At 47.2% G+C, this 26792-nt stretch overlaps 1 protein-coding gene across 5 annotated transcripts in view; it reads right to left on the bottom strand.

Annotated features, from left to right (window-relative positions):
- The window catches only part of HDAC4 (histone deacetylase 4), a 244611-nt gene that overhangs the window by 173538 nt on the left and 44281 nt on the right, over window positions 1-26792 (bottom strand). The window contains exon 1 of one of the 5 annotated variants that reach the window (XM_084779887.1): window positions 9286-9369. The exons of the other annotated variants lie outside the window; for them this stretch is intronic. The gene's annotated coding sequence lies outside the window, so the exon portion shown is untranslated. Of the gene's footprint in view, window positions 1-9285; window positions 9370-26792 lie in introns of those variants that run through there. 5 annotated transcript variants of the gene reach the window in all.

Below are 26792 nucleotides of genomic sequence, written 5' to 3' on the forward strand. Positions count from 1 at the left end.
AGTCACGAAGTAATGAACTGGAGCCCAAAGATGCTCATGAATAGGGACGGACAGGGCACTGGCTTGTTCTCCATCTGAGACTCTGAGGGGCCTAAGACATGGCTTTAGCTTCAGCCCAGGAACCCTGAGTGGCAGGTTAATTTGCTCGGCAGTGGGTTGGTGATCACACTCACTCCCTAGGCCTGTCTGAGGCACACAATCCTAGAACTATTGTCTATAATCCCCTTGACATTCATCAGTTCGCCATTTCTGCCAGAGACATGAACAGAGACAGAAATGGCTTCCAAAAGGCATTCCCTGGATAGAGAAGAAAATAACACAATTGCCATTTCTGTTAATTTTTACACAAAGAGCAAATATGAATGAAGCTTTATGTAAATAAGGGCTGGCCTATGTCCTTTCTTGGGACCAGTCAGGGTCACACGGAGGGTCACAAGACAAGTGCAGTAGTAGTCACTCTCTGGTCCCATTGATCTGTTCTATGAAGCTCTGATGGAATCAGAAACTAAAAGAGACAATGCGAGCACACTCAAGGCACAACATCTCCCATGAGCACCAGGCACAAGACTGGGCATGTCTGCAGCTTACTCAGATGCCACCTCAATCACTATGTGAAATATGGGAGGCAGTGCCATGCCATTTAACTAATACCTGAGAACATAACCTAGATCTTTGTATTGTCACTGTGTCCTGACCCCAGGTCATGGAGACAGAGGGGGAGGCAGAGTTCAAGTCTGGATTCTGTAGCTCACTTACCATGTGTCTGGATGTCCTGTGAAACCTGGGCTGAGATTTCCTTCAGCAGGAAGACTGGCCTTGTTGGGCAAACGCAATGAGAGCACACCACATGATGCCTGAGCCTCTTTAGCTTTGTTCACTGCTACCAAAGTAGTGTGAATACTGGCCACACTCGTAGCACCCCAGCAGACACCCATCAACCCATCAGTAATTACTGTCTGAGCTTAGAAAGGCTCCCAAGGCCCTCTAGGAGCCCACACCATCAGCCTCCCTTGACCCTCTGGGAGCCCACACCATCAGCCTCCCTTGACCCTCTGGGAGCCCACACCATCAGCCTCCCTTGTATGGGTCTACCAGACAGAGGGTGGAGACACACAAAGAATCACAAGGACAAAAAGAAAAATCTTAGAAAAACTAGTAGAAACAGGGACCTAGAAAATAAAAGCAAAGCTTCTAGACACAAAGGCCAATCAAACTAATCACAGCTACAAGTCCTCAAAGTTCAATCACATTACAATGCTGCTGTACCCATGCCCCACCACTATCCCAGGCACGCAAGGCCATGCTGTGGGAGATGGACACTAACTTCGGCACAGCACTTACCTGCAACCAGTCACTCGTGTGTACTTTTGCTTGTTGCAATCATAATGGAAAACTATTTCACACAACAGAGATGTTAAGGCCTGAGACAGAAGTACTACCCTCTCCAAGCAAGCCTGTTAATGAAAGGTTCAGGAACAAGACAGGAGCATCTGGGTGTCCCCAGAACAGACAGAACCAGAATGAATCTAGGCTTCACATCTGAATGGTCAGACTCTTTGACGAACCGTGGCTTATCAGAGGCTGTCAGACCTCTGAGCATTACAGGGGCTGAAACACATCAGAACCCAACCCAGCTATACATCGGAGCCCTTGCATCTCCAGGAAGACCTGGGAACAAGCTGTATCTACCCTGTAACCTCCTAGAGCCCCAGTAATCCTTGTAGTCATAAGTACCAACATCACTTGGCAAAAGCTAGGTGTACTATGGGGGATTCATCACGAAGTCTCTGCAATTCCTCAGAGCCCATCACCTCAGCCACCTCATTTCAGGCTCCAGCCACAAGATTTTCACAGATAAAAGCTCATGTATCTGGGACCCATAGTGTGGGGTCATATGTATCCCTGTGGCCTAGGCTAGGATAGCAGTGACATTGATAAAAGGTTTAACTACAAGCATCACTCACTCAAAGCTTGACAATGTACAGCACTTTCCTTTAAAATGGACATCCAGAAGTGTTCCCTTCCTTCTACTACTCCTCTTTCTTCAGATCCTCAGACCCTGGAATGGGATGGCACCTGCTACCAAGAGTTTTCTCCTAAGTCCACACAAAGACTGTTAACATGAAAGTGAAGGGCCTTCCAACACCACAAGACTTCTGTTTATTAGGCTTTCCCTTGTGAAAAGCAGCACTTGGGGTACTTAATACAAACAGCACAAAACGGATGATGCTCACCTCACTCAACAGATTATCCCAGTAATCTTGACATCTCTTGTGACCACACACTCAGCATACAAATGTGAAACATCACAAGGAGGAAACAGGTACTGCAGGTGCATAGGTGGCAGTTTACATTAATGTTTAATGTCAGTGACTGGCATCTATTTAGAGGCCAAGCAAGTCTCAGCAGTATCCACAAATGAGCATGACTTGGTAAAAAAGGCTACTGGGGTTGGTTTTATCTTATGCTAGTCCTGCTAACTTCCAGACACCACATCAACCCAGCCAGGCTACTCACTTCAGGGCCAGTGGCCCTGGTCTATCCTGAGAAATGAGAGGGTGCACCAGATTAGTCCAAGCAGCAGTGAGACGCAGGCGACAGCTTGCAGAGACATAGCTGGAGATCCAGCAGATGGGGAGACAGCAAAGATGACGGACAGGGTGGGAACAGAAGACAAGTGATAAGTATCTGTTGTGCATCCTCTCCCAAAGCCCACCCACAAATCCTATTTGCCCTCTTGTGTCTCTGTGATCTTTCAGAACATGCTGTGCTTGCTATTGTCACTCATACAGCCCTAAGAAGGGTCCCAGAACCCGTGATAACCCCAAATGACCCAGCATCACACTCACCCCACCTGAGAATTGCAAACGGATGAAGGCCCTTACACTCCAACAAGCACAGGAAGAACCTACAGCAGCTCTTTGGGTAGCCGCTAGCCAGAGATGTCTAAATGTACTGAACTCAGTTCTACAGTCACATTAGCCTCCCCTGAAAAGTACAGCAGCCCCTGGTAGAGGCTTATGTGGATAGTAGAGCTATAACCATGTCCCTATTCCACGAGGTCCCAGGCTAGAGGAACAGGAGGCCTCTGCTTTCATAGTCATCTTTATACTCCAGGGCCTGCTCTTCTTCCGTCAACTGAGTAGCAAGTATCCCCAACTGTCCTTGACTCTGTTCTCCAAATGGGGTGAGGCTGGGTAGTTTTCCTGTGGACCATGCAACAGGAGCAGAAACAGCCACCACAGAAAGGGTGCACCTTCATCTTACATCTCCCCGTGAGCACAAGAGCAAAGGGCCCAACTTCCCCAGTAACACTTCACACTTTCCCCCAGCTGACTCTTTTCTTCCTTTCCCTTCTCTCTGTAGGACCTATTGCAAGCCTATAGGAAGCAACCAAGGGCACTTTATTTTTCAAACATGTATGTATGCTTGCATGTGCAGTTATAAATATGAGGTACAGCACACGTGTAGAAAACAAGAGGACAATTTTCTCAACTTGGTTGTCTCCTTCCACTATGTGGGCCCAGAACACTAAACTCAGGCAAGTGAGGCTTGGTGGCAGGTACCTTACTCCTGAGCGCCATCTCACTAGGCTGGAAGTACACTTTTCTCACTGTGTGCACTTGTGCCCATGCTGCTTCAAGGAGGAATCCTACAAGAGAATCCACAGAACCTCTCCTTGGGAAGGAAAGCTGGGTGTCCTCTTTGCCCCGCCCTACACCTGAGAAGACACACCCCTTATCCTCTCCTGGGCTCCAGACAGGAACACCCAGTCCTCAAGGCCTGTCATCCAGGTTTGTTGATGGAACTAAGGCCTTCCTTTCTACAGTGCCTTGTGAGCACCGTAGCAGTCATTCATGGAGTCAGCCTTGCTATTCCATATATCTGCTGCAGGCCCCTCTGGGAAAGGGGCATCTCCCCTTAGCTTGATCCTTGATAAGCCAAGTGTCAAATATGGCAGCTACTGCCATCAGAGGACAATGAGATTTCTTACCACAGGGACTGTTCCTCCTTCAGGAAGGGGCTAAAGTAGGGGTACAACAACTAAGCCAACCCATCATCTATCTACCTGCCACAGGGAGCTATGGGTCTAGGTCAGGCTTTGACAAAGCTGCCTATTCCTGATGCTCCTTTGTTTCTGATCTAGGCTGGCCCTGAATTCATAGTGATCCTCCTGGTTCAACCTTCCAGGAGCTGACTTGTTTCTTCCTGAAGCAAAACAAGAAAGGAAGCTTCAGCTGCACCATGCCCCTGGGTGTGGTCACTGCAGATCTTCAGAAGCCCTCTAAGACAATGACATCAAGGAGGGCGTGCCTAAGCCCGAGGCTACCAACCTTTCCTAGGCCTTTAAGTCCTTCACTGAGCAGTCAAGAGTGATGCCCTAGACAAAAATAACCACCATTGATGTCAAATCAGGCAGAAAACACTCCTAACTCCAGCCTCCCTTCATAACTCTTGCAAGTCGAGGCTGGAACCAAGAACTCCATTCTGTCTGGACAATGGTCAAACCTAGACCAGTGTCAGCCAGAGGAAGGTTTCCAGACATGTTTGACCAAGTACACTTCAGAGTTAAGGACAAAGCAAAATTAGCAGTAACCGCATCTGGCTTCTCAAATCAAAGTTGCTAACTAATCTTCCTAAGTCAGCCCTAAGGTATGCCAAGCTACAAAAGAGCAACAGAGATGGTTAAAGGGACCCCCAAGCCTTCCTCAGCCACCAAGGCTTAGGCAGAAGCAGACATGGACAGGAGCAGCTTCCCTCACAAAGGAGGGGAATCCAAGAGGTGGTGTATCCACTGCTCCAGACTTCTCAGCAGGTCTTTCCCTCTTTCCAGCCACAAAGTAGAAGAAACCAAGTAACTTAGTGGCACTGTACAGAGATGGCCCTGCCCTAAACCCTTGTTGCAAGAGCGCATCGCTGTTCTCTATCTTCCCTCAGCCTCAGCGTGCTTAGTGTCCTGAGGGAAAACTGGCAGTCAAGCCATCATCTAGTCTACTTACCTCTCCCCAACCCTGCCCCTAGACTAGCTTCCACATAACAAACCCGTTTGAGGCCCTGCCTCTAATGCCATGGCTTGGAGGGCCTGCGGGTACTCTAGAGCTGAACTGTGGCTGCATTTCCAGCCTCCCACCTACATCAGTGGACCACCAACCAGTTGTTTAGCCTTGTGTATAAAACAAAGATGGAAAATCTCAAACAAGGCAAGCCTTCAGCTAATATTTTTCGTGTGTGTGTTGGGGGAGGGGGGGCAGAGAACCTATTGTTGATACCTTCATGAAATAAGTCCAGACTACACAGAGCAGGTAAGTATGAAATGACACCAGGTAGTAGCAGAGTGACACCTGCATTATTAATCTGAAGCAGCAGATGAACAGTGTGGGACCTACTTTACCCTGCGCACCCATGAGGACCGCAGGTAGAATTCAGCATACCCAAGACCATACTGCAAACTAGGCAGGTAAAACTCACTGTTTAGGTCTTGTTATTCTTCAAAAGACATGCTGTTTTCCAGGGATCTGGGACTAACAGCAAACTACACAGATGGCAGGGCCACTTTGCCAGAGTCCTGGGGTTAGAAGCCTTCAATCAAGCTGTCACTCTGATGCTGTTAAGATGCTGAGGGAAAATGGCTTCTTTGATAGAGATTAGCAACCACGAAATACAGACACTTGCAGACTCTAATAGGACTCTATATAGCAATCAATATTCTCAAGTTCACAAAACCAGCTTTGGAGGAAAATATAAAACTCTTTGGAGCCCAAGGCCTCCTTGGTGACACACACAGCTTAGTCAAGAGCACATGTTGAAGCCCCATAGTTCAACCACAAGCCCCAGGTCAAGCAGTGTGCCCAGCACTTTCCTATAAATGGCCATCACCACCACAGCAGCTCTTACTCCTGCTGGAGTCTGCAGATCTGTGTGGGCTGTGGTGGAGATGCAGCAGCAACAACTTAGAATCTTGCTTGGCAGCCCTCACTTCCACATATTCAGGACAAGAGAATAGAGCTCTCCTTACTGCTTTAGCCCTGACAGCTTTAGCAGGCCTGGTGTGGCACTATGTGACTTAGGACCACCTTTACTGGAAACTGTGTCCTCTGGGGGGCTGTGTCCTTTGGATGTATAAAGTACATTGGTGGCAATATGGCTCCTACTTTTGTTCCTTTCTTTATGAATGCCACCTTGCTAGGCACAGAACAAGAGGAAGAAGGGCTCTCCAGCTTTCTTTTCCCAATTTTTTGTACATTATAAAATATTCCAAATTATCACCCCAAAGAATGTTAGAACAAGTTCTAGAAGCTTCTAGACTTAAGAACATAATAAGAGCTGAGTTTGGTTTTCATTATATTTGATTTGTTTGTAGATGTAGAGCTTAGTTTCAGTTCAATCATGAACTTACTTCTAGCCAGTTGTAAGGAGGATGCAATGAATTTTGTACTTTAAATGCTATACAATCTATACTACACACACACACACACACACACACACACACACACACACACTCCTACCTGTACCAAATACTTTTTCCTACTCCCATCCCAACTTGTATGTGAACAAGGATTCCCTCACCCTCACTGGTCATAAATGTTAACAGGAACACAGGGAGCCTTTCCTGCAAATGACTGGATATCACAGCAATGTCACACAGTGGAAGTCACCACAGTCCTAGATAGATTAGCTTAGCACATGAGACATGTTTCTGTAAGCCAGTTTCTGATGACTGGCCAGTTCAAAGTGCTGCTAGCCACAGGCAGTCTTACTACTACACACTGACGATAGGTCTGTGTTCAGGGCTCCCAGCTCTTCCCTGGGGAATCACTCTCCTGACAGACATCATTTCCCGTTACTGTCCAAGCTTTGTGAAATTATAAAGACAGAGAAAGCTCAACTTTTCAGAAGCCCAGAAGGTGGCCTAAGCCAGGCCCAGCAGGACCACAACTGGAGATACAACCTTCCTGATAGGACATAGAGCCAAGACATCTGGCCAGGCCTCTCTTGCTGAGATGTCATCATCTGGTACCTGCCAGATGCCAGCCACATAGACAGGTATTTCACCCCATGCCAAGCTATCCTGTTCCCAAACTCAGCTCAACCACTCATCCTTCAGGACTGTGACATAAACCAAAACCTGGAAAAAGATGCTCTTCACCAGGCCATGGGGCATCTGTTCCATGCTAGGACCCCTGGGCCCAAAAGATCCTGACAAGCCCTCTGAAACAGAAGTGCCTGGCCCCAAGCCCACTGGGTCTTCTGGTGATAGAAGGACAAGAACTACAGGGGTTAAGGCAAAATTCACCCCTGCTATTCTAACCTGACTAAAGAGCCACCCACCTCACTTCCCACCCACTAAGCCAAATCAATTCATCAAAAGAACTTTCTAGAAGAGACTGAAGAGCTACAAGGGGACATGTGTCTAAACCTTCCTGAGGAGGTATAGCTGCTGGCTAGGGTGAGCAGCTCTGTTCTCTTCAACCCATTCACACTCCAGCCTTAATTTAAGAATCCGGGGAGCCCAGGAGAGGCCACTGCAGCCAATATGGTCTTCTCAGGTCCCACCTATCTCCTCTGATTCTACATGTTCTATCTTGCAGGCTGAAGAAGGATTCAGAAACCCTGACACATAGAAGGCTCAATGCCTGGCTCAGCACAGAGGCCCAGCCAATACAGACTCCTGAAGCCCATACAGCTCTGAGATCTGCCAATTACAGTGGACGCCCTCTGACAAATGGGAACTGGAGTGCTGCCTGAGAGAACCATGGGCTACTTTAGAAACATGAACAGGGAAGAAACCAGGTGCCACACGGTGGCTGGCCTACCCAGTCCTCTAACGGCTCACATGATCTTAACTGACTTTCTGAGAGTCAGTTCCCACAGGAAAGGGGATTCTGGAAAAAGCCCTATCTGTTCAGATGATACCACACTCCGTCTGCACAATGTTGGGGCATACCTTCTCTAGGTTCTTATGAGCAAAACAGACCGGTTTTGCATTTACCTTTCACAAGTGGTACTGGCTAGAAGCAGTGTTTTAAGAACAGTTGCACTGGACTCTACACTGTACCAGATATGCATCACACCCAGTCAATGTCAGAGGTCTGTCTCTTTTCTTCTGAGGCTCACTACCAAACTGAACACAACACCCAGCAGCCAATACCCCATGCTGTATTCTCAACTACCCTGGACAGAAGGAACACACAGCAAAAAGTCGGGAAAGCCTAAGACTACTCATCATACTGGTGCCTAGCTTGATGCCAGATGTGAGGATATGAGTGAAGCATTTGTATCTCTGAGCCTCACTTTGCTCACCTGTGAAACAGGGTTCATAAAGGTACCATCTGATAGGTGTGTGAGAGAGATGACAGAGGAAAATGCATTAGCACATACAGCAAAGCCTGGCATCCCTTGAAAGATGGCTGCAACCTTCAGAGCCAGCAGAGCCAAGGCCCCTTTCCATCTCCTTGAGCTGGTGACTGTGACACAGCACAGCAGGCTAACTAGCAACCCCTCTAATGATAGATATTCCTCATAGAAATTCAACATAGCTGCCAGTCATGGTGGCACATGCCTTTAATCCCAGCACTCAGGAAGGAAGAGGCAAGGAGTTCTCTGTGAATTTGAGGCCAGCCTACTACTCTACAAAGTGAGTCCAGGACAGCCAAGGCTACACAGAGAAACCGTGACAACACCGCCCCCCTGCCACCACCAAAAACAAAAAAACAAAACAAAAAAAATCAGTAACAAAGAAAGAAATTAAACATGGCCTCAGAAGCAACGGCTCAGTAAAAATACAGCCTTGTCCAGGGACAGCCATCTTCCTGGCAAGGCAGGAACTACCTTTCTGGCCCAGGTCAGTTCACATTTCAAAAGGGTAAAATGTGTGCTCAAAGTCCAGTCCAGGCCGAGCAAGGTCAGTGGAGTCTGGACAGTCTCATCTTCCCAGTCAATACAAAGACCTAGCCACCAGAATGACACCCACAGCACTGAGAGCTGCCTGCTAGCTCTCTTCCCTTCACAAGGCTGTATGTGCACAGCGAAGACACCCAGTATGAATGTCCCCAATCCCTGACACACAAGCAAGCCTGCCAACAAACTGCATACCCACGTCATTCCTATCCCCACCCCCTTCAGACAAGCAGTGGGTTTATTAGAGGTAGCACTGTACACGGTGGTCCCCCAAGTGTTTAAATACTGAAAGTTAATTTCAAAGCAAAGGTCACTGGAAACACCACTCAACAGTTACATAACAAAACTCAAACTTAAAAGTTTCTTAGCAGTTTAAAGGTACTTCACCTTCAGTTAAGACCTCTGTTCAATTCCAGAAGCCCCTCCAAAGCTGCTTGTCCAAGGGCAGTTTAACTCTGTGAGGAAAAAAGTCCAGTACTGCTCCGCTGGGCTTGCTGGGAAGAATCCCTGACATCTGGTTTCTATTTCATATCCATGTTGTCACATTACATAACAAGCAGATGATATGAAGAGTGCTACAAAAGTTTCTGCCCAAGACTCACAGAGAACGCCCAGACACTGTTTATCTTCAGCATTCTCTAGACCAAGCTGGACACTGGGGCTCCTCAAAGCCCAGGGAAGCACCCTGTCTTCAGGGCAGGCGGAGCAAGCTCCTCAAGGCAGCCCTTAAATGAGCCAAACTTGGAATGACCTCTGGCCTGCATTTAGTTTTCCTGCACCTGGAAAATGACTTCTGCCTTGGAGGCTTACAGGGAGGTGTGTTAACACGCAGGGTGACAATGGAATGGGGGCTAGAAAGTTTGTGAAACACCTGCCTGCTCTACCTGATGGGACTCAAAAGAGAAACTTCTACATAAGTGGGACTCTACTCAAGGGCACAGTCCTGCTAGCAAGCATTCTGAGGTTCTCCGCACCTTGTCTGCCCTGCACCCACGGGCACAGCCCTCCTCAGCTTATTCGCAGAGGCTCTGGAGTCCATTGATAGAACACCTGGAGTGCACACTTGAGGCAAGGAAGGACGCTGTCATGCCAAAAAGCAGGCAAGAGTCCTGGGAGCTGCTCCCTATAATCTCTCAGGGGACAAAGATAGAAGTAGGTCTTCAGACTCAGCATCAGGCATGAAAACACAAGTTTCACTAGGGTCATTCAGAGCAGGTAAATAGCTTTGGCCAGGGGGGGGGGATGGTGGGTGTCCAAGGCCAATGGCCAGCTCTGGGTGTCATTCCTCAGGAGTCATTCTCCTTGCTTATTTAAAATAGGGCCTCTCACTGGCCTCCGGCTCACCAATTCTGCTAGACTGGCTGGCTAGTGAGCCCCAGGAATCTGCTTGCCTCCAGCTCCCCAGTGTAAGAACTACAAGTATGTTCCACCAAAACAACTTTTTATGATTGTGTTGGGGCTCAAACTCAAATCCCATGCTTATGCAGCAAACACCAAAGTGAACTATCTCCTCAGTCATCAAAATGCATTTCAGTGTAGACTGTGCCACGCTGTGCCATTAACCTGTGTATGGTCCACCCAGCCAAGCAGACGTGGAAACCACCATGTGTTTGGGATAGCAGCTTGGTGCAGGGCTCCATGGAGAACAGTGCTTGAACTCAAGGTGTGTCTACAGCCCAGCAAACGTTTTGAGGAGAATCTGGTTCACTGGCTACACATAGAAGGGACAGAGCAATGCCTGTGGGAGGATAGGAGGCATGACTCGGGGGAGGGCCTGTTGAGGGACAGTCCCTGCTGGAACCCTACTGACAGGGTGTAGTGTCTGCCCTGCCCCAGGTTAACTAAGGCTATTTTAAAATATAGCCAGTGTCAATGTCTTCATTGATCGCTAGCTGGGCCTACTAGTAATATGGATAGTTTTAAAACAATACTGGATCCCAGGGCTATTAGCATCAGAAAGAAAAGACAGCATTGTTTTCCTAGAGGAGCCTTGGCACCACTACCAGGGCCCCTGACCATTAGGGCCAGACAAGAGCAAGGCCATTTCCACAGTAAGAGGCACTGATGTCCCAGCACGGCTCCCAGAAGGTCCACTCATGCACACATGCAGGCATTTTCACAAGTGTTCTTTCTTCCCTTAACCATTGGAGAGAACACAAGTCAAGTCAGTCAATAAAGTCCAAGCAAAAACTGCCCATTGCCCCACACTCTAAGCACAGGGACTGCTTGCTATCTGTGGGGTGTCAAGTGGTGGGGAGGCTCTACTTTCATACACTTTGCTCTTACTCATCATCTGCTCTATGCTGCAGAGCAAAGACAAGCCACTTTTCTCTTTGTATGTCCAACTAACGAAAACTTTCACAGCAGTCTTTATGAAAATGGACACTGAATTAGAAACAGGTGGTGCCCCAAGGGTGAAGTTGGTGTTTGTTGTGCAAAAGTTCCACAGCACTCACCAAAGCAAGAACAGAAAAGGGAAGAGCGGCCAGTGTTCTGTACCCATGGGCGGACACAATCTCCAGAACAGAGGCTTCCACAGATTCTAGGACAGAGTTCTCAGGTGTGGTAGCAGCAGGAGCCTGATGACCCGGGCAGATAGACCCCCTTCTCTCTTGGCTTCCTCAAGCAGATGGGCTGACACATTCACAAGCCCCAGCTTCCTTTGCAAGTCCCGCTTTTAGCCGAGAGGCAGGCCACCACTGTGCTTGCTGCAGGGAGGCAATGGCCTGCTGCAGCTTGCAACAGAAGGCTATCCCAGAGGAAGGCTGAGTTGCTCCTTTGATCTCTGCCCTGTGCCTTCGGGAGCCTGCAAAAGCAATGATGCCTGGATAAGAAAGCTCCCTTCTGTCCCTGTCTCTCTGTACCAAGCTCACTTCTACTTGGATTCGTTCCATGTGTTAAATGTGCTCTACAAAAGTCCTTGACAAAGGAACTAGACGGGATGGCCCTGAGGTAACCAGGAACTGATCTTATTGCCTCAGAGATGACAGGCTGGGGCAAGGACCCTAGAGATACCCACACTTCGACAGCAGCTCTTCTCCAAGGAGCCGAACCCAGGCTTGAAACTCCAAGTTGCAAAAACTTATGTACAGCCTTTCAATGGGACACTTCCAACATGGCAGTGACACCTGAAATCGCTTGGCTTTCCACAGCATTAACAAGCATGACTAGGCTGCCCTTCAGGCCCTCTGAACCCCAGATTATTTTAGCTCTGTGCTTAGTCACATTATAGCTTCTAGAATAAGCTAGTGCTCCACAAGACAGCCAACTGAGGACAGTGACCAAAGCAAAGCCTGAAAGGGTACCTTGTTCCTGGCAGCATGGCAGGAACTTTTGACCATACTGCATGAAAAGAATGCCACAGAAGACAGCAGTTCAAAGCGAGACAAATCTGGGGACAAGGCCAAGCATAGGCCTGCCACTGGCAAGAAGGGAGCAGATCCAGAGTGAAGGTGTCCTTGAGGACTCGGAGCCACAGATCACCTTGCAGTGGTTTGGGGAAGAATCTGAACAGCTGGTGAGAGCTGACAGACATCCCTGGTTCATACACACAGAGGTGTGTCCTAAGCAGAGCCTCAGCCACTGAGTAGAAACACGCCAGAAATCTCTCGGAGGAATGTGTCAGCAACACATACATTGTCCACAGACAGTTATAAGGACACAAGTCATAATAACAAGTCAAGAGGAGGCACTGGGCCAGGAAAGCAGTAGCAGGGCTTCTGGACAGCCCTGTTACTTAACAGCTGTGGAGACCCTGGAGAGCTCCTAAACTCCCTCTGCCTCTGTTTCCCACATGCCAAAAGGGGATATAACAGCTCATTAAGAAGTAATGAGATTATATGTACTAATCATTTTTATCTATTTTTGTATTATATATTATATTTATCATATCTTATTATATTGGATCCAGGGAATCCAATGCTCACTTCTGGACTCCATGAGCACCTAAATTCAAAGATGCACATACCCTACACAGAAACATATATACACCTAATTAAAAATAAAATAAATCTTCCAAAAGATATGGTGGAAACTGGGTCGGGGAGAGGCCAGAGAAAGAAAAATCCACAACATCACTAGTGTTCTAGAAAAAAGAAAGACTCAGGACAGAAATGTACATTTCAAGAACATAAGAGCTGAGAGAGCTGAGAGGCACAAAGAACAAAGCTCCACTCAAGGCAGCATGGTGCTGGCACAATGAACAGACAGAGCCAGGTGAAAGGACAGAGTCCAGCACTCACTGACACAACATGGGTCTGTAAGTAAACAGCACTAGGACAACTGAAAGGTGATCTGGGTGAAGATAAAATTAGACCAAAAACACCACCACACCCAAGGGAGGCACTCAACAGCTGGGGTACGACACACGTGCCACACAGCAGAAAGGACAAGCAGGAGCCCTGCTGGCTGTGCAGAGGCTGGCTTCCCACTGGAGATCCCAAGACAAGTGCAAAAAGGGCACAGTGAGTGTGACTCTGGGGAGGCTTATGTGGCAAAGGAGCACAATAAAATGTCAAAAGCAACAGGTAAAAGGGGAAATCATGCAGGGTCAACACGTAGCTAGTGGTCATAATCTTTCATATGAAGAACGCTGGAAACGCGTGGGAACCAAGTCCAACATCCCAACAGAAAAACAGCCTTTGGAAAGGAAAAGACATTCTTGATCTATCCAGACGGCAAGTAAGAAGACACACTCTGCTGGCACAGCATCCAGGAACCACCTACTATGCCAGCCCAGCTAGCGAGACTATAAAACAGTCCTCCCTCTAAGCAAGAGGTTTTGGAAATTATAACAAAATTATATATCTATTAATCTACAGAAATTATTTTCCTACAGTAACCTAGACAACACAGCCCCTACAAATGTCACATGTACGCCTGTTCCCTGAGCAAATCTCCAGTGGGACACACTGCCCTATTCCCTCCAAAGCAGTGCCTGGCTCATAGGTTCAACTGTTAAGAGCCTCCAGCAAGGAAGTATCGGGACCCAGGAGAAGTCAGAGGTTAATGAAGATGCCTGTGGACACCCTTGCACAATGAAGAAGCGAGGGACAGTGTGTGTCCCTGCCTTGTCCCACAAGCAACTGCAAGGGAAGGGTCAGCAGGAGAGCTTCTCCAAACATAACTGCCACGCAGAACATAGTCAGCTCCATACACACATGAGAACAGATATGAAGGGAGAAGCTGATGAGACGCACACAGTGGATCAAGCCATGTTTCACACAGAATGGGAATGCTGTGCAGCTCATCAGACACAGGTTTGGCCCTACGCCTCTGACGCATGCTAAGCTGTGGTCACTGGGTTCCTTTTTAACAGAGATATAAATTTGTTGTTGCTGCTGTTGTCTTAGTATTCCAAAGTTGAACAAATAGATTTTTTAAATTCTGGGTGCTAAGCAATTTGCTGTCTAAGGAATATCAAATATGAAGAGATAAGGACAGCACAGGGCCACTGCAACGCTGAGTGGAACTGGAGGTATAAGTACAAGCATAAGGGGTTTACATAAAAGAGCCCAGAAAACTACTCCTGTAATTAAGACCGAGCTCTGTGCTGGGGCCAGAAGCCCAAGTGCACAGCACCTGGTGCATGCTTCTAAAAGCTTTCCTCTAAGGGCCTGGGGAAACAGCTCAGTGGGCAAAGTGCTCCTTATTTAAGTGTGAGGACCTAAATTCAGATTGCTAGCACTACATACAAGTTGAGCATGGTGGTGAGCAACCATGATCTTAGCACTAGAAAGGCAGAAGAGGGTTCCTGGGGCTCCAGTGTCAGCCAGTGTAGCCTAAAAGAAAAGCTCTGGGTTAAGTGACACCTTGTTTCAAAAGATAAAATAGAGAGCATTAGAGAAAGACACCAGATGTCAGCCTCTGGTATACACACACACACACACACACACACACACACACACACACACACACGAATACACCCACACTCACCCACCCACAGACACACACATCAAAAACCCTTTGACGCCTCACGAAAGGAACAGCAACCCCAGGACTAGAACACTAGAACAGTCAGCGTGAGGAGGGTCCTGAAGTTCTGGGGACCTGACAGTGGAGCCAGAACAAGAGTTTCCTATGGGTCATATCTGAGGCAACTTGAGCACCAAAGTAATCACAACAATAAAGGGTTATAACCCAGGTAACAAACAAAAATCCAAGAGTTCACATGAACATAGGCAAGCAAGAAAGAAACACTCCTCTTCATAGCGGAAAAGTCACCTTTAAACAAATGGCGGTAATTCAGAGTCCCCAGGGCCACTGGAGACATCTTTAAAAACTGCAGGATAAAGCATGAGTCACAAAAGAATTCAGAGGCATCAGGCTAGGGAGCACCAGGGTGCCTGCAGCACCCCTCAGCCTCCTGAAACAAGTGAAAGCTGGGGCACCTGAGCCTCCCAGCCCAACAGACACTACCTGAAAGGAATATGGAAAAAGGAACAAAGGCAAAGGGAGGAGCATTTTTTAAAAGAGACACTGTCTGCTTCCATACTGTTGTTGTCACAAAGCATCAGAGAGACAGCTAAGACTGTTCCAGGTTGGAGAAGGTGCAGCATATAAGCCTCTTATGAATGCTGGGCAGGACCCGAGGCTTTCTTCTTACCAGACAACTGACAAGATGTGAACACATGTCCACCAGAGAGCAGTCCTGGTTCACAGTGAGCTTTCTGACTTTATGCATGATGTGGGGTAATGGGTCCTTGTTTTATATAACACATACAGGATAGAAAAAAGTTAAAGTGCTAAAATGTTCCCCAATTTCTGAAATAGATTACTCTTCAGATTAAATGAGAGAGTCAGAGACAGACAGGCAGACAGATAGACAGACAGACAGATGGAGAAGACGAGGGAGAGGGGGAGAGAAATGCTGAGTGCAAATGCACAAGACTAAGTGCTCAGGGGGCACCGGGTCCACATATGCCTCAAAAGGACATCCATGCTATCAAGCAATGACACCACAAAGAGAGGAACTTCACTCAACAGAGAAGGTAAAAGAAACTTCTCAGACAGGGGTGCACACCTGAAGAGAAAGTAAGACTGAGAAAAACATGTTCCAACAAGAGCAGGATACAGACAAAATAAACATACATGAAGAACAAACACTCCAGAATGCCGAGTTAACAATAACATTAATAAACACAGAAACAACAAAATAAGAATATTCCCTGAGTGATCACAGGGAGAACAGAAGAGGTTCCTGAAGAAAACAACCAGCAGGTTAGCTCAGTACTGAAAGTTAAGACACAGAGGGCCAGGCGTGGTGGCGCACACTTTTAATGCCAGCACTTGGGAGGCAGAGGCAGGTGGATCTCTGTGAGTTCGAGGCCAGCCTAGTCTACAAAGTAAGTCCAGGACAGCCAGGGCTACAAAGAGAAACCCTGCCTCGGAAAAACAACAACAACAACAACAAAGACATACACAGGCCATCCATCCTACAGACCCACAGCCAAACGGCAAAAAGAAACATGGGTGCTTCAGACAGGAAGTATCTACACCTTCAACCACCTACAAAGGAGGCTGATGTCTGACTGTAGTTCAGCAAGTACCCAGAGAGCTCCCTTTCACCAGCCTCATGGCTATGATTGGCAAGGCTAGTGCAGACAATATGGCATGGGGGGGGGGGGGGGGGGAAGAGCTGTTTGAGTAGTGACAGCTCCTCAGGGTCCAGCACTGCTTCCCTTCCCACCACACATCACCTGCACCTGCACCAGGAAACAAAAAGGCAGTGCCCACCAGCACAGTCACTGGAGGACATGTTTGCAGATAAGCAGCACACCATCACAGGACAAAAACTGTGTCGGGAACATGTTTAAAACAGACACCAAACAACAACGGCTGCGCACTACAGATCTTGCACATAAGACTGGGTCTAAAAGTCCTTAAGCTACAAAGCATACACTGTAATTCCATGTACGTCAAGTTTAAAAATGCATAACTAAAACAGTATTGTTTAATAACATGCATGCGCACGGTTTAGAAATTATTAAAAGCAGGAGGAAAGAAACAGAGGGTCACGGTAATCTTTAGGGAGAACAGGTGCTGCTGGTGTGTTGCTTCTTTACAGGGGGCAAATGAGGGCTGTGCATTTTTAACAGTATTTTCTAATTGAAATTTAAAACAAGTACATGGGAAGAAAAAAGTAAACGCAATTAGAGAAGCTAAGAAAGTGCCATGTCCATCACAGACTGAGGAAACAGCGCAATAGTAAAATGCTTCCATCAAAAGCACAAGGACTAGAGTTCAGACCCCAGCACCCATGTGGGGCAGCCTCAGGATGTGGCATGGAGACACAAGGCCTCCCAGCCTCCCAACCAGGAAAAAGGTTCACAGCTGCTTACTGTTGTTTAGGCCCAAACCTATCACTCATAAGAACTACAACTTCTCTTCAATTCGAAGATTTTAAATCTATGCAAGTCAGACTATTAACTTATCTGACCTTTTTGCTTTTCTAAAACCTTTTCCTGTTTTAACATGAATTATACAGCATCCTTATGCACTATTCCTGTGAGGAAACTCTCCTGGTGAGTGGCTGGCTGTGTGTATGAAGTGCTATAATATTCTTTCCACTCCCACTAAGGTGCTTACAAGCTGTACGTGCTTATCACTTGTGTTTTGTTTTCTCTAACAGGCTCTAAAATCAAGGCATTTGAGCCTCAGAAAACCAGACAACACTGCGTCTGCTAAGTGGTGACGATACGGAAGATTCAAATGGAGAAAATATGGGAGAACACTGGCCAAGTCCAAGTAACAAGGAAGTCTTTTGGCAAACTCCAGAGCCATAAGCCCAAAACATCCTGACGGTGACAAGCAGGGTCCCTCCAGACATGCTGGGAGGGAAGTCCCTCTGCTGTCTTAGGCTTCCTCACTCTGCACTGACATGATTCTACACACCTCTGGCTCTGCAGTCTAGTTTTCAACTTTCAAATAGGAAATGTTTTCCCAGCTGTCCCCTCAGCATCTCTTATCAGAACCTTTCTTTCTCTTCCTGCAGAAAGCCCCTGGTGTACTCCGTCACAGGTCATGGGCTGATCCAATGTCCCCACCCTGCACCCACAGGCCCACCAGTAGCCTACAACAGCTTTTCATCTAGGCAGCACTCCAGGAAGTCTGATCTACTCTCTAAGAACAGTGCAGAGCTCTGCAGGCGCTCACTGACTGCAATCTATCTCTTTACGAAAAGCCACAACACAGTGCTCTTGACACAGTGCTCCCAGCCTTTCCGTTGCTCTGCAGCTCAGCACTTTGCACAGCACTGTAGTTTATCTTCCGTGAGCATTTGCTCTGACTGTTTGGGCTAGAAAGCAGCAATCTGGACATTCATGCTCATCTACCGTCGACCCTGAAGCTGACCTTTTGACAACTTAACAAAATATTGCATGATAACAGAAGCCTAGCAATTAGAATTTTTTTTATATAAGCTGCAAATAACATAAGCCCTGGCGTAGTGGTGTCATATACCTGTAATCCCAGCACTAGGAAGGCCGAGGCAGGCAGACCCTAAGTTCAAGATCAGTATGAGCTACACAGCCAGATCCTGTCTCAAAGCCAACCAATTAAACTCAGTGAACCGCATACATAAAGCATTCAGCCTATTTCTAACATCAGCTGCTCATGTCTATCAGTCCCCATAGGCTGGGTGTTGAGATCACCCTGCTGAGGCTCCATCCCCTAGGCACCTGATGCCCGCCCTGCAGGAAAAGAACAACCTGCATAGCCCTGCCTTACTTCTGGAGATGGAAAAGCCCACCTTCAAGGTCTAGTGGCTCAACCCCCCTGATGGACACATGAGCACATCAGCCACCACGCTGCCTATGCCAGGCTCTCCTCCCTACATCCTACCTGTCCTGAGGTCTACTGGGTTCCATTATTCCCTCACAACCTTTCCCTCAGTCAACTCCACATACTCGACACCCTGCTTGGGCCTCATTGGCCAGCCATTGTGCTGGTTGCAGTCGCTGTGCCCTTAGAGTCAACTCACACATAGTTACCTAGAGATCTGAAAACTTGTATCAGAAGGCCCCTGGCCAAGGCGCTTGAGGCTTCCCAACAGACACAGGAGAATATTCCAGCTTGTGCCCTTCTCATCCACAAGAACTCCAGACAGACGGAAGCCTGCAGCTTGATACTCAGGAGCATACGGTGCTGCCCCAACCTCCTCTTACACCCCTTTCTTGATACCTCAGCTTTCTCATCTACATGTGGTGGCACACACCTTTAATCCTAGCACTCAGGAGGCAGAGACAAGTGTTTCTCTGTAAGTTCAAGGCCAGCCTAATTATATAGAGAAACCCTGTCACAAAAAAACAAAAACAAAAGGGTAAACCTAGGGTCCAAGTACTTGCTCCTAAGCTGTCACAGAAGTCCAATCTGTTCACTTTCAGGAGGCTACCTGGCATGTCAGCCACATTAGCATTATTCAGTCTTCTGCTCTCTGACCTCCTCTTAGGCCATAAGTGTTACTGGACTAATCACTGGCCCTGCCCCTCCACCCCCCACCTGTCCTTGAAGTACCCTGCTGTGTGGTAGCTGCTCAGTGAAGAGTCATGTTGGGGAGGTGTGAAATGGGAACCAGAGGAGATACCTACACCAAGTCTATAACCACCAGCATCTTGAGACTCACACTCCAGCAAACTAATGAGCTCCCCACATCTGGCTGGAACACCTAGGCATTCTTGTGAGCCTGCTCACTGTGTTTCAATAAAGGATCCATGAGGAAATGCAGACATTGCACACAGCCAGAGGAACCTGTGCCACAGGCACCTTAGGGAGCAATAGTAAGAAAATGCCCATCCCTTTTCTCAGCTATCCTATTTTTCTGGACTGGTATCCAAAAACACTAAAACAACAGTCATAAGCAACAAGGTGTGCATGTAAGAATGTTCACTGAGGTGCTGTACGCTATAGATAAGTTAAAACTCCCAATTAGAGAGGATGTGTAAGCAATGAAATCAACAACTACAAAAAGACTATTGTTTCATCATGTTTGTTACAGATGTAAGCATGAGCAGAGACAGGGAGAGTGGGGCTGAGGGCAGGCTGCCAGGGATCCACAGCAAGTGTAATCTGCCATTTTCTCAGACTAGGGCAAAGTGAGCAGTTTCTTCTCACTGGATACTTTTAAGCATTGCCAGATTTTAAGTTGGTACTACATGGAAACTTTTAAAATTGGGGAGAGATCCATTTTCCTATTTGTTTAAAAAAGGGGGGAAAAACCTACTTTCACACAAAATCAAAAGGTGATGCTGGCAGATCCTAAGAGCAGCTTTGTGGTAGTGCACCACACAATGCAGGCTGACAGCAAGGGCACTTTGCCTGAAGCAAGGGGAACCACTGGAAGAGGACAACAGATTCTGGGTCACCTCATCCCTACCTCAGATTTCAAGAGAAGGAAGATCCAGCCAGAAACAGACTAAAAGCTCCACCCAGTATGCACCATAGGCAGGAGAAACAGGATGGAAGTCACACAAAGCTGAGGTCACACTACCTGAGCATAAAGAGGTGTCACAAAATTCAAAGAGACAAGAACATATATACTATATTTTTTTTAAAAAGCTGTAACTTTAAGTGAACTGTGAATATTCAAATCAAAATATCTTCTTTATAGCTACATTTGAAACCCAGATCACAGAAAGTATACCTGCATGGAGCCACAAACACTGAGGCTCTCAGGAAGCACGGATGCAGCTGACAGGACTTTCAAAACTTAAGAAGGAACATAACAGGAAAGTAGTGCTGGCTCACAGCTGAAAATTATGTTGCCCAGCAACAGAAACTTTGAACATCTGAGAAGTTTTTCAAAGAACGTGCTCAAATAATCCTGGACTTGAAACTCAAACTGGGTGTGCAGAGGCAAAGTCTAAGCAGTTAGGTGCAGGAAACAGGGGCTCAGGGCATCGGGTGAGAAAGCCCATTCTGTCACAACGAACCCACAGGCACCTGTGTATGTTGCTGTCTTCCCCACTCAGCAGCCCCCACACAGCCAGTGCACTCAGGCTCCAAGGGCAGATCCCAAGGTGCTCTCAGGACCCTGCAGCCAGCTGAGAGCAGCTCCAAAGCACCACTAACAGGGTTCACCAATTCCGTCTGCACTGCAGACCTACGTAACACCTGGCCTGACTCCTACAGACGCCTCCTCAGCCATTCTCAAACACTCCCTCCATTCTACGGAAAGAGAGACACAACAGAAGAAGGTATGGATAACAACATGCTGATAAAAGAACATGGTGGCAGGGGTGGGAGGCAGGAAAGGAACCATGCTAAGTGTCCAGAGAGAGGCAAAGGCAGGAGGCCAGGCACAACACCCTGGCCTAGGAAGAATGACAGCTGTACTGAAACGATTGTAGCTGATGCTCCTTCCAAAGAAAAGTTTCTCTAAGTCAGTGCTTCTCTATGACCTAACCCCTGGGAAGCAAGGAACAGCATCCAAAACAGCCATGAAGGCAGATCTCCACCTCACACAGTAGCCCAAAATTAACCCAAATTTAAAAGTCTAAACACAGGAACTAAAACCATAGAACTCTTACCAGACAACAGATCTTTGTACCTTGGACCTGGCAGTGGCTTCTTAGACATGACGCCAAAGCTAACCAACAAAAGGAAATAAGAACTGAACCTCCTCAAAAGCAGACACTAGAGAACACCAAGGCAACACTGAGTGGGAGAAGCACCAGCAAGCCACAGGCCAGACACACCAAGAACTTCTGCAACGACAATAAGAAAACAACCCCACTCAAACCGCCAAACCCTAGATAGACATCTCCACAAAGAAGACACATAAATGGCCAATAAGTAGGTGGGGAGGTACTCAAGCTCTATTTACTAACAAATGCAAATAAAACCACAGTGGAATGCTGTCTTTAAAAAAGACAAGGTACCAAAAGTTAGGGGGTATAAAAAAGTGGACCACTGGGCAATGCTGCTAGAAGAAAATATATAAAAATATTAAAAATCTGAAAACTGTGGTTTCTCAACAATTACACATGGCACTCTCATGATCTTCCAGGTCTGCCCCCAAAGAATTCAAAGTGGGAATCAGACTCAAGTCCATCAGTGTTCACAACAGCTAAAACCTGGAAATCACCTGTCTCCATCAGCATAATGTATAAACAAGGTGTGAATCATACAGAAGGGACCATTATTCTGCCTGGGAAGGGAATGAAATTGTCAGGTGCTGTACACAGATGATTTCTGAAGTGCTGTGCTGCACTACACAAACCTGGCAGAGGACAAACACTACATAATCCCACTTAGCTGAGGAGCCTACGCTGACTGCAACAGAAAATAGCATGGTGACCACAGGGGCTGGGAAGGAAATACACAGCTGGTACTGAGAGGGGTAGTTTCTATTTGGAAAGGTCACTGTCTTAAAGCGGGGACATAGCCATGCACAAGTCTTGTGTCATCATGGAGATGCACTTAAAGACGGTCACAGTGGCAATGTTTAAACTGCTTGTATTTTGCTACAAGAAATAACAGACTCACAGTGAACCAAGAAATCCACAAGCAAGTTGGAAAAGATCAGAATAAGACACAAGTGTAAAGCAAAGAGTAAGTGCTTCACAGCACAGCACAGCCTAGGCCTCAACTCCATCCTGGGCCTTTGCCTGTCTCTAAAAGGAGGGATTACAGGCATGTGCTGCCATGCCGAGGCAAAGGTTGTACCTGATATATGAAAGTATTCAAGACACACTAAATGAAAGACCTCAGGGAATGGGGAACCCGCCACAGGTTTCATGTGTTGTTAAGAACAGTAAGGCTAAGTGGGGAACTCAGGACCTTTACTCAAGGCATCCCACTAAACTAGCAGCCACTGCTTCTGTGGCTTAAGAGGCCCACTTCCATGCCATCTTAAGCCTCCATACAGCAAACAGAGCCAGCGGAGCCAGTCCCATGAATACCCTGTCCACAGAGGACATTCTGCTCTTGTTCCTAACAGAAACACTCAGATGCAAGACTTTACCAGGCTCTGTAAATTCAAGTAGACAGAGAACCACTGAGACCACATCACCTGCAGTACCCACATTCACATGTTTCCAGGAAAAGCTTAGCCTTTACTGAACATAGGTTTCAAAACCAGAGACTACAGAACCCCCGGAAGCCACAGGGACCTGGGGTCTCATAAGCTGAGCCCTGCATGGCTCTGTTCTCTCAGCTGCACCTGAATACTTGTGCTGTGGGGCCTCAGCAGAAGCAGTGTATTCCCACAGAGAGGCACAGGACTCAGGGAGCATGTGACCTTAAGAAGTGAGCTTATTAGGGAGCCTAGTAAGCATTCTCCCCTACCCAGGGGCCAGGGGAGACACGGCCATGCGCCACATACAACTTAGTGGTGTGGGAAACATTGAGTTCTAGCTCCACAGAGCCCTATAATCTACCAAGGGACACATGTGGCTGAAACAGGTCACTTTGTCTTTGGCATCATATATGTTAGTACTCCCAACACCCTAGATTTACTTTTCATTCATAAATCTTCCTTAAATTGTGGCAGGGATGTAAAGAGGAAATTGAGTAGAAAACAAAGACCTGAGATTATGTCCTGTACAGGCCGCCTGGGCATCAAGCCTCAGCACTGCACTATAACTCTGCCTCTGGGGCCTCGGCCTCAAACACAGGATGACCTGACAAAGCCAGAGTATGCCCAGGGCCAGCACTGTCACTCCTTAGCAGCTGTAGCAGCTGAATTACAGAGGCTACAACCACATATGCTCCCTAAAGATAACCAAGGAAGCCTTAATGTTGTGTCTCACACTGACAGCAGGCTATCAGCAACAAGTTGTTTTCCAAGAGCTCTAGTGGGACATTTGATCGTGTTTTAACCAAATGTGCACTTAAGGGTGAGAGAGGGATGTTCACTTGTCCTGGCCTGGCCTGGCCTGACCAAGACCAAAATGGTATCCCAGACAGAAGAGCCATGAGACAAGAAGAGAGGGTCTCACCTGCAGGTGAGAAGGCCCTTCGGTGAGTTTGGTGAGTTCACTGAATTCCTCAGACTTTAGCAGCGAGTTCTGTCCAGAAAGCAGAGAACACACTCACTCTCTAGGCTCCCTTGATGCTAAAACCACAGAGTGAATCTCACACAGGGACCTTTCCAAACCCAAACAAAATGCCAACAGAAGACAATAACTGTTCCCAAAGAGTAAAACACCCAATGGATGTGTCTGGGGTGTCAGGGGAGAAACAGCACACAACTCCAGAAATAAGCTGCATCTGAGCCCAGCATCCTGACCCACGAGCCCAGCATGTGGTGCTGAGCTAGGCGCCCTCTGAGAAGACTCTGAGCAGCAACAGACCCTGCTGTCTCTTTTTACAGCTGCCCATCCTGAGGCTTTGAGGGCAGGCAGGCCTGGCAGGGTGTCAGGAGTGGTGGAGCTGGGCCTGGTGTTTATGTCTGATCCAGACGACTGAGGGCTCATGACGATCTACTGACGCAAGAGCTCCCCAGCACTGCATGCCAGAAATTAATCAGGGGAGGAAGAATTCTTTTTAAGAAACCACTTGGCCTGGGCTACGGGCCGGAGGCTGACAGTGTAAGTGGAGCCACTCCTCCTCTGGGAGCAGCACACCCAAGGCTTCCAAGCAGCTCCAGGCTGGTAGATCAGGCCCAGGCCCAGGCCCAGGCCCAGGCTGGGGAGGTCCTGCCACAATGCCTGGCCCTGCTGTGGCTGGCCACAATATCCAGTGGCCTGCCCCAGGGCCAATAATCTTCTCCCAAAGCCCCCCTTCAGATGGAGTCTGCAGAACCTCACCAGTGTGCGCACTCCACGGTTGATGGTGTCTATGGAAATGCTGGATGCCTCTGATCTTGGATTCTATTGCTCTAATCCTTTCTCAAGGACCAGGTTTTTAAGTTTGCAAGTCAGAAGACCACCTAACAATGAGAAAGCTGGAATGTGAGAGATGCAGCCTCTGCAGCAGCAGCTGCCTCCTCCCAGTATAGTATGTATGGGAAAGCGAGGCTCTTCCTGCCATCCTCTTTTAACACCACCAATGCCACGTGACATCAAATGCATAGTAAACTACACACAACCATGTCATGTCAAACACATGGCTAACCATGCACAGCCACTTCACGTCAAATGTATGATTACAACCACGTCACATCAAACACATGACTAATTATACACAACTGTGTCACATCAAATGCATGGTTCACTATACAGTACATTACATCAAATGCATGGCTAACTATGTTCAACCAAGTCACATCAATTGCATGGTTAATGGCACACAGCATGTTATATCAAATACATGACTAACCACATACAAAAGACAAATCTCCTTCCATCGTTTCTCTATCTCAAAAAAGAAAAAAACTCAAAAGAAAACCAAACAAACAAACAAACACAAGCACTCTAGAGAAGCCATTTTGCACTCCATCCCAAGTGTGGTAGCCCCAAAACCATCCATCTACCAGCCTCTGGTTTATTGTAGCATTTTGGACTTTGACTATATCTGTGTATGAGAATAAGGGAAATCCTACAATCAAGAATTAAGGTCTTTCACACACACACACTGCCCCTGGCTCCTCAAGGGACAAAGGATCTGAGTTCCCTTTTCCACTGCCCACCCAGCAGGTACTTCTTCCGGGATGCCCACCACACCTCCTCCTTCAAAGTAACTCCTAGGTGGATTCTGCACTCATGCCAAGGGAGCTGCATGCACAAACGGGAAGGTGGGCAAGCAGGAAAGCTTCACACCATTACATAAATAAACAGAAGCATACATCACACTTATGGGTTGGAAAACTGAAAAAAAAAGTTATTCTATATGCAAATCAGCATAGAGACTACAATAGGTAACTGAAAGGGGCTTTAGACAGTTAAAGAAAACTCACAACTAAGGACAACTATTTTAAAAAAAAAAAGTAGCCGGGTGTGGTGGCACACGCCTTTAATCACAGCACTGGGGAGGCAGAGGCAGGTGGATTGCTGTGAGTTTGAGGCCAGCCTGGTCTACAAAGGGAGTCCAGGACAGCCAAGGCTACACAGAGAAACCCTGTCTCAAAAAAACAAAAAAACAAAACAAAACAAACAAACAAAAAAAGTAACTGGCTGAGATGGCTCTGTTGGCACAGGCAAGTAAGCAGTAGGTCAGAACAGTCTAGAATCAAACCCACTCTCATAGAGTCTTGACTGGCACTGCACAGTGAAGGAGAAAGCATTGCCCTCTGTAAGCCACTGAAGTAACTAAGTACTAAAGTGGACAGTGTCTAATCTCACTTCACGTCATACTTTAAAAATCCTCATAGATTTATGACTGGTAAAGTGGTGAGATTTCTACTAAAAATTATACAGAGCATCCTCAGGTCCTTTGGACAGACACAAGTAAAACAAGTGAAATAACATGTTACATTAAAATTAAAAGCATCTGTTAAGTAAAAAGACTGAAAAGAGAGAAAGGCAACCCACAGAAAATAGCAATAGGGATAACCAACAAAAGGACGAGAATTCACCCAATCTAAGCAAAAAGGCTGCTACAAATCAGCAAGAAAAACAAAGACAAATTGGTGTCCTGACTCTCTATCCAGGAACTGAAAAGTCAACCTCCCCATCGCCCACATGTGGCTGGTCATCCATATTAAAGTGATCAGCATCTTTAGTAACACAGGAGGCTTGATTCAGCAGCAACAGCAAAGAGAAGACTATACACAGTACTGAAGAGTGTTTGGGGGCTGAACCCTCATGGAGCACAGATTAGAGCATATTGTCACACACAGCCAACTGTGCTCAGATCATCTGCTAATGCAAGCCATTGCAGCATCAAACAGAAGATCTCCAAGTGAAAACTATGCAAACATCCATCAGCACCACGTGAAAAAATACCTTGAGTTAGTCCATCCAGTGAAACATCATACACCCATGGAATTGGAAAGGCTGCCAATCCACCTTGCAAAC

Source organism: Acomys minous, assembly GCF_964271855.1.
Source record: "Acomys minous genome assembly, chromosome: 4".
In the NCBI taxonomy this organism is placed as follows: Eukaryota; Metazoa; Chordata; class Mammalia; order Rodentia; family Muridae; genus Acomys; species Acomys minous.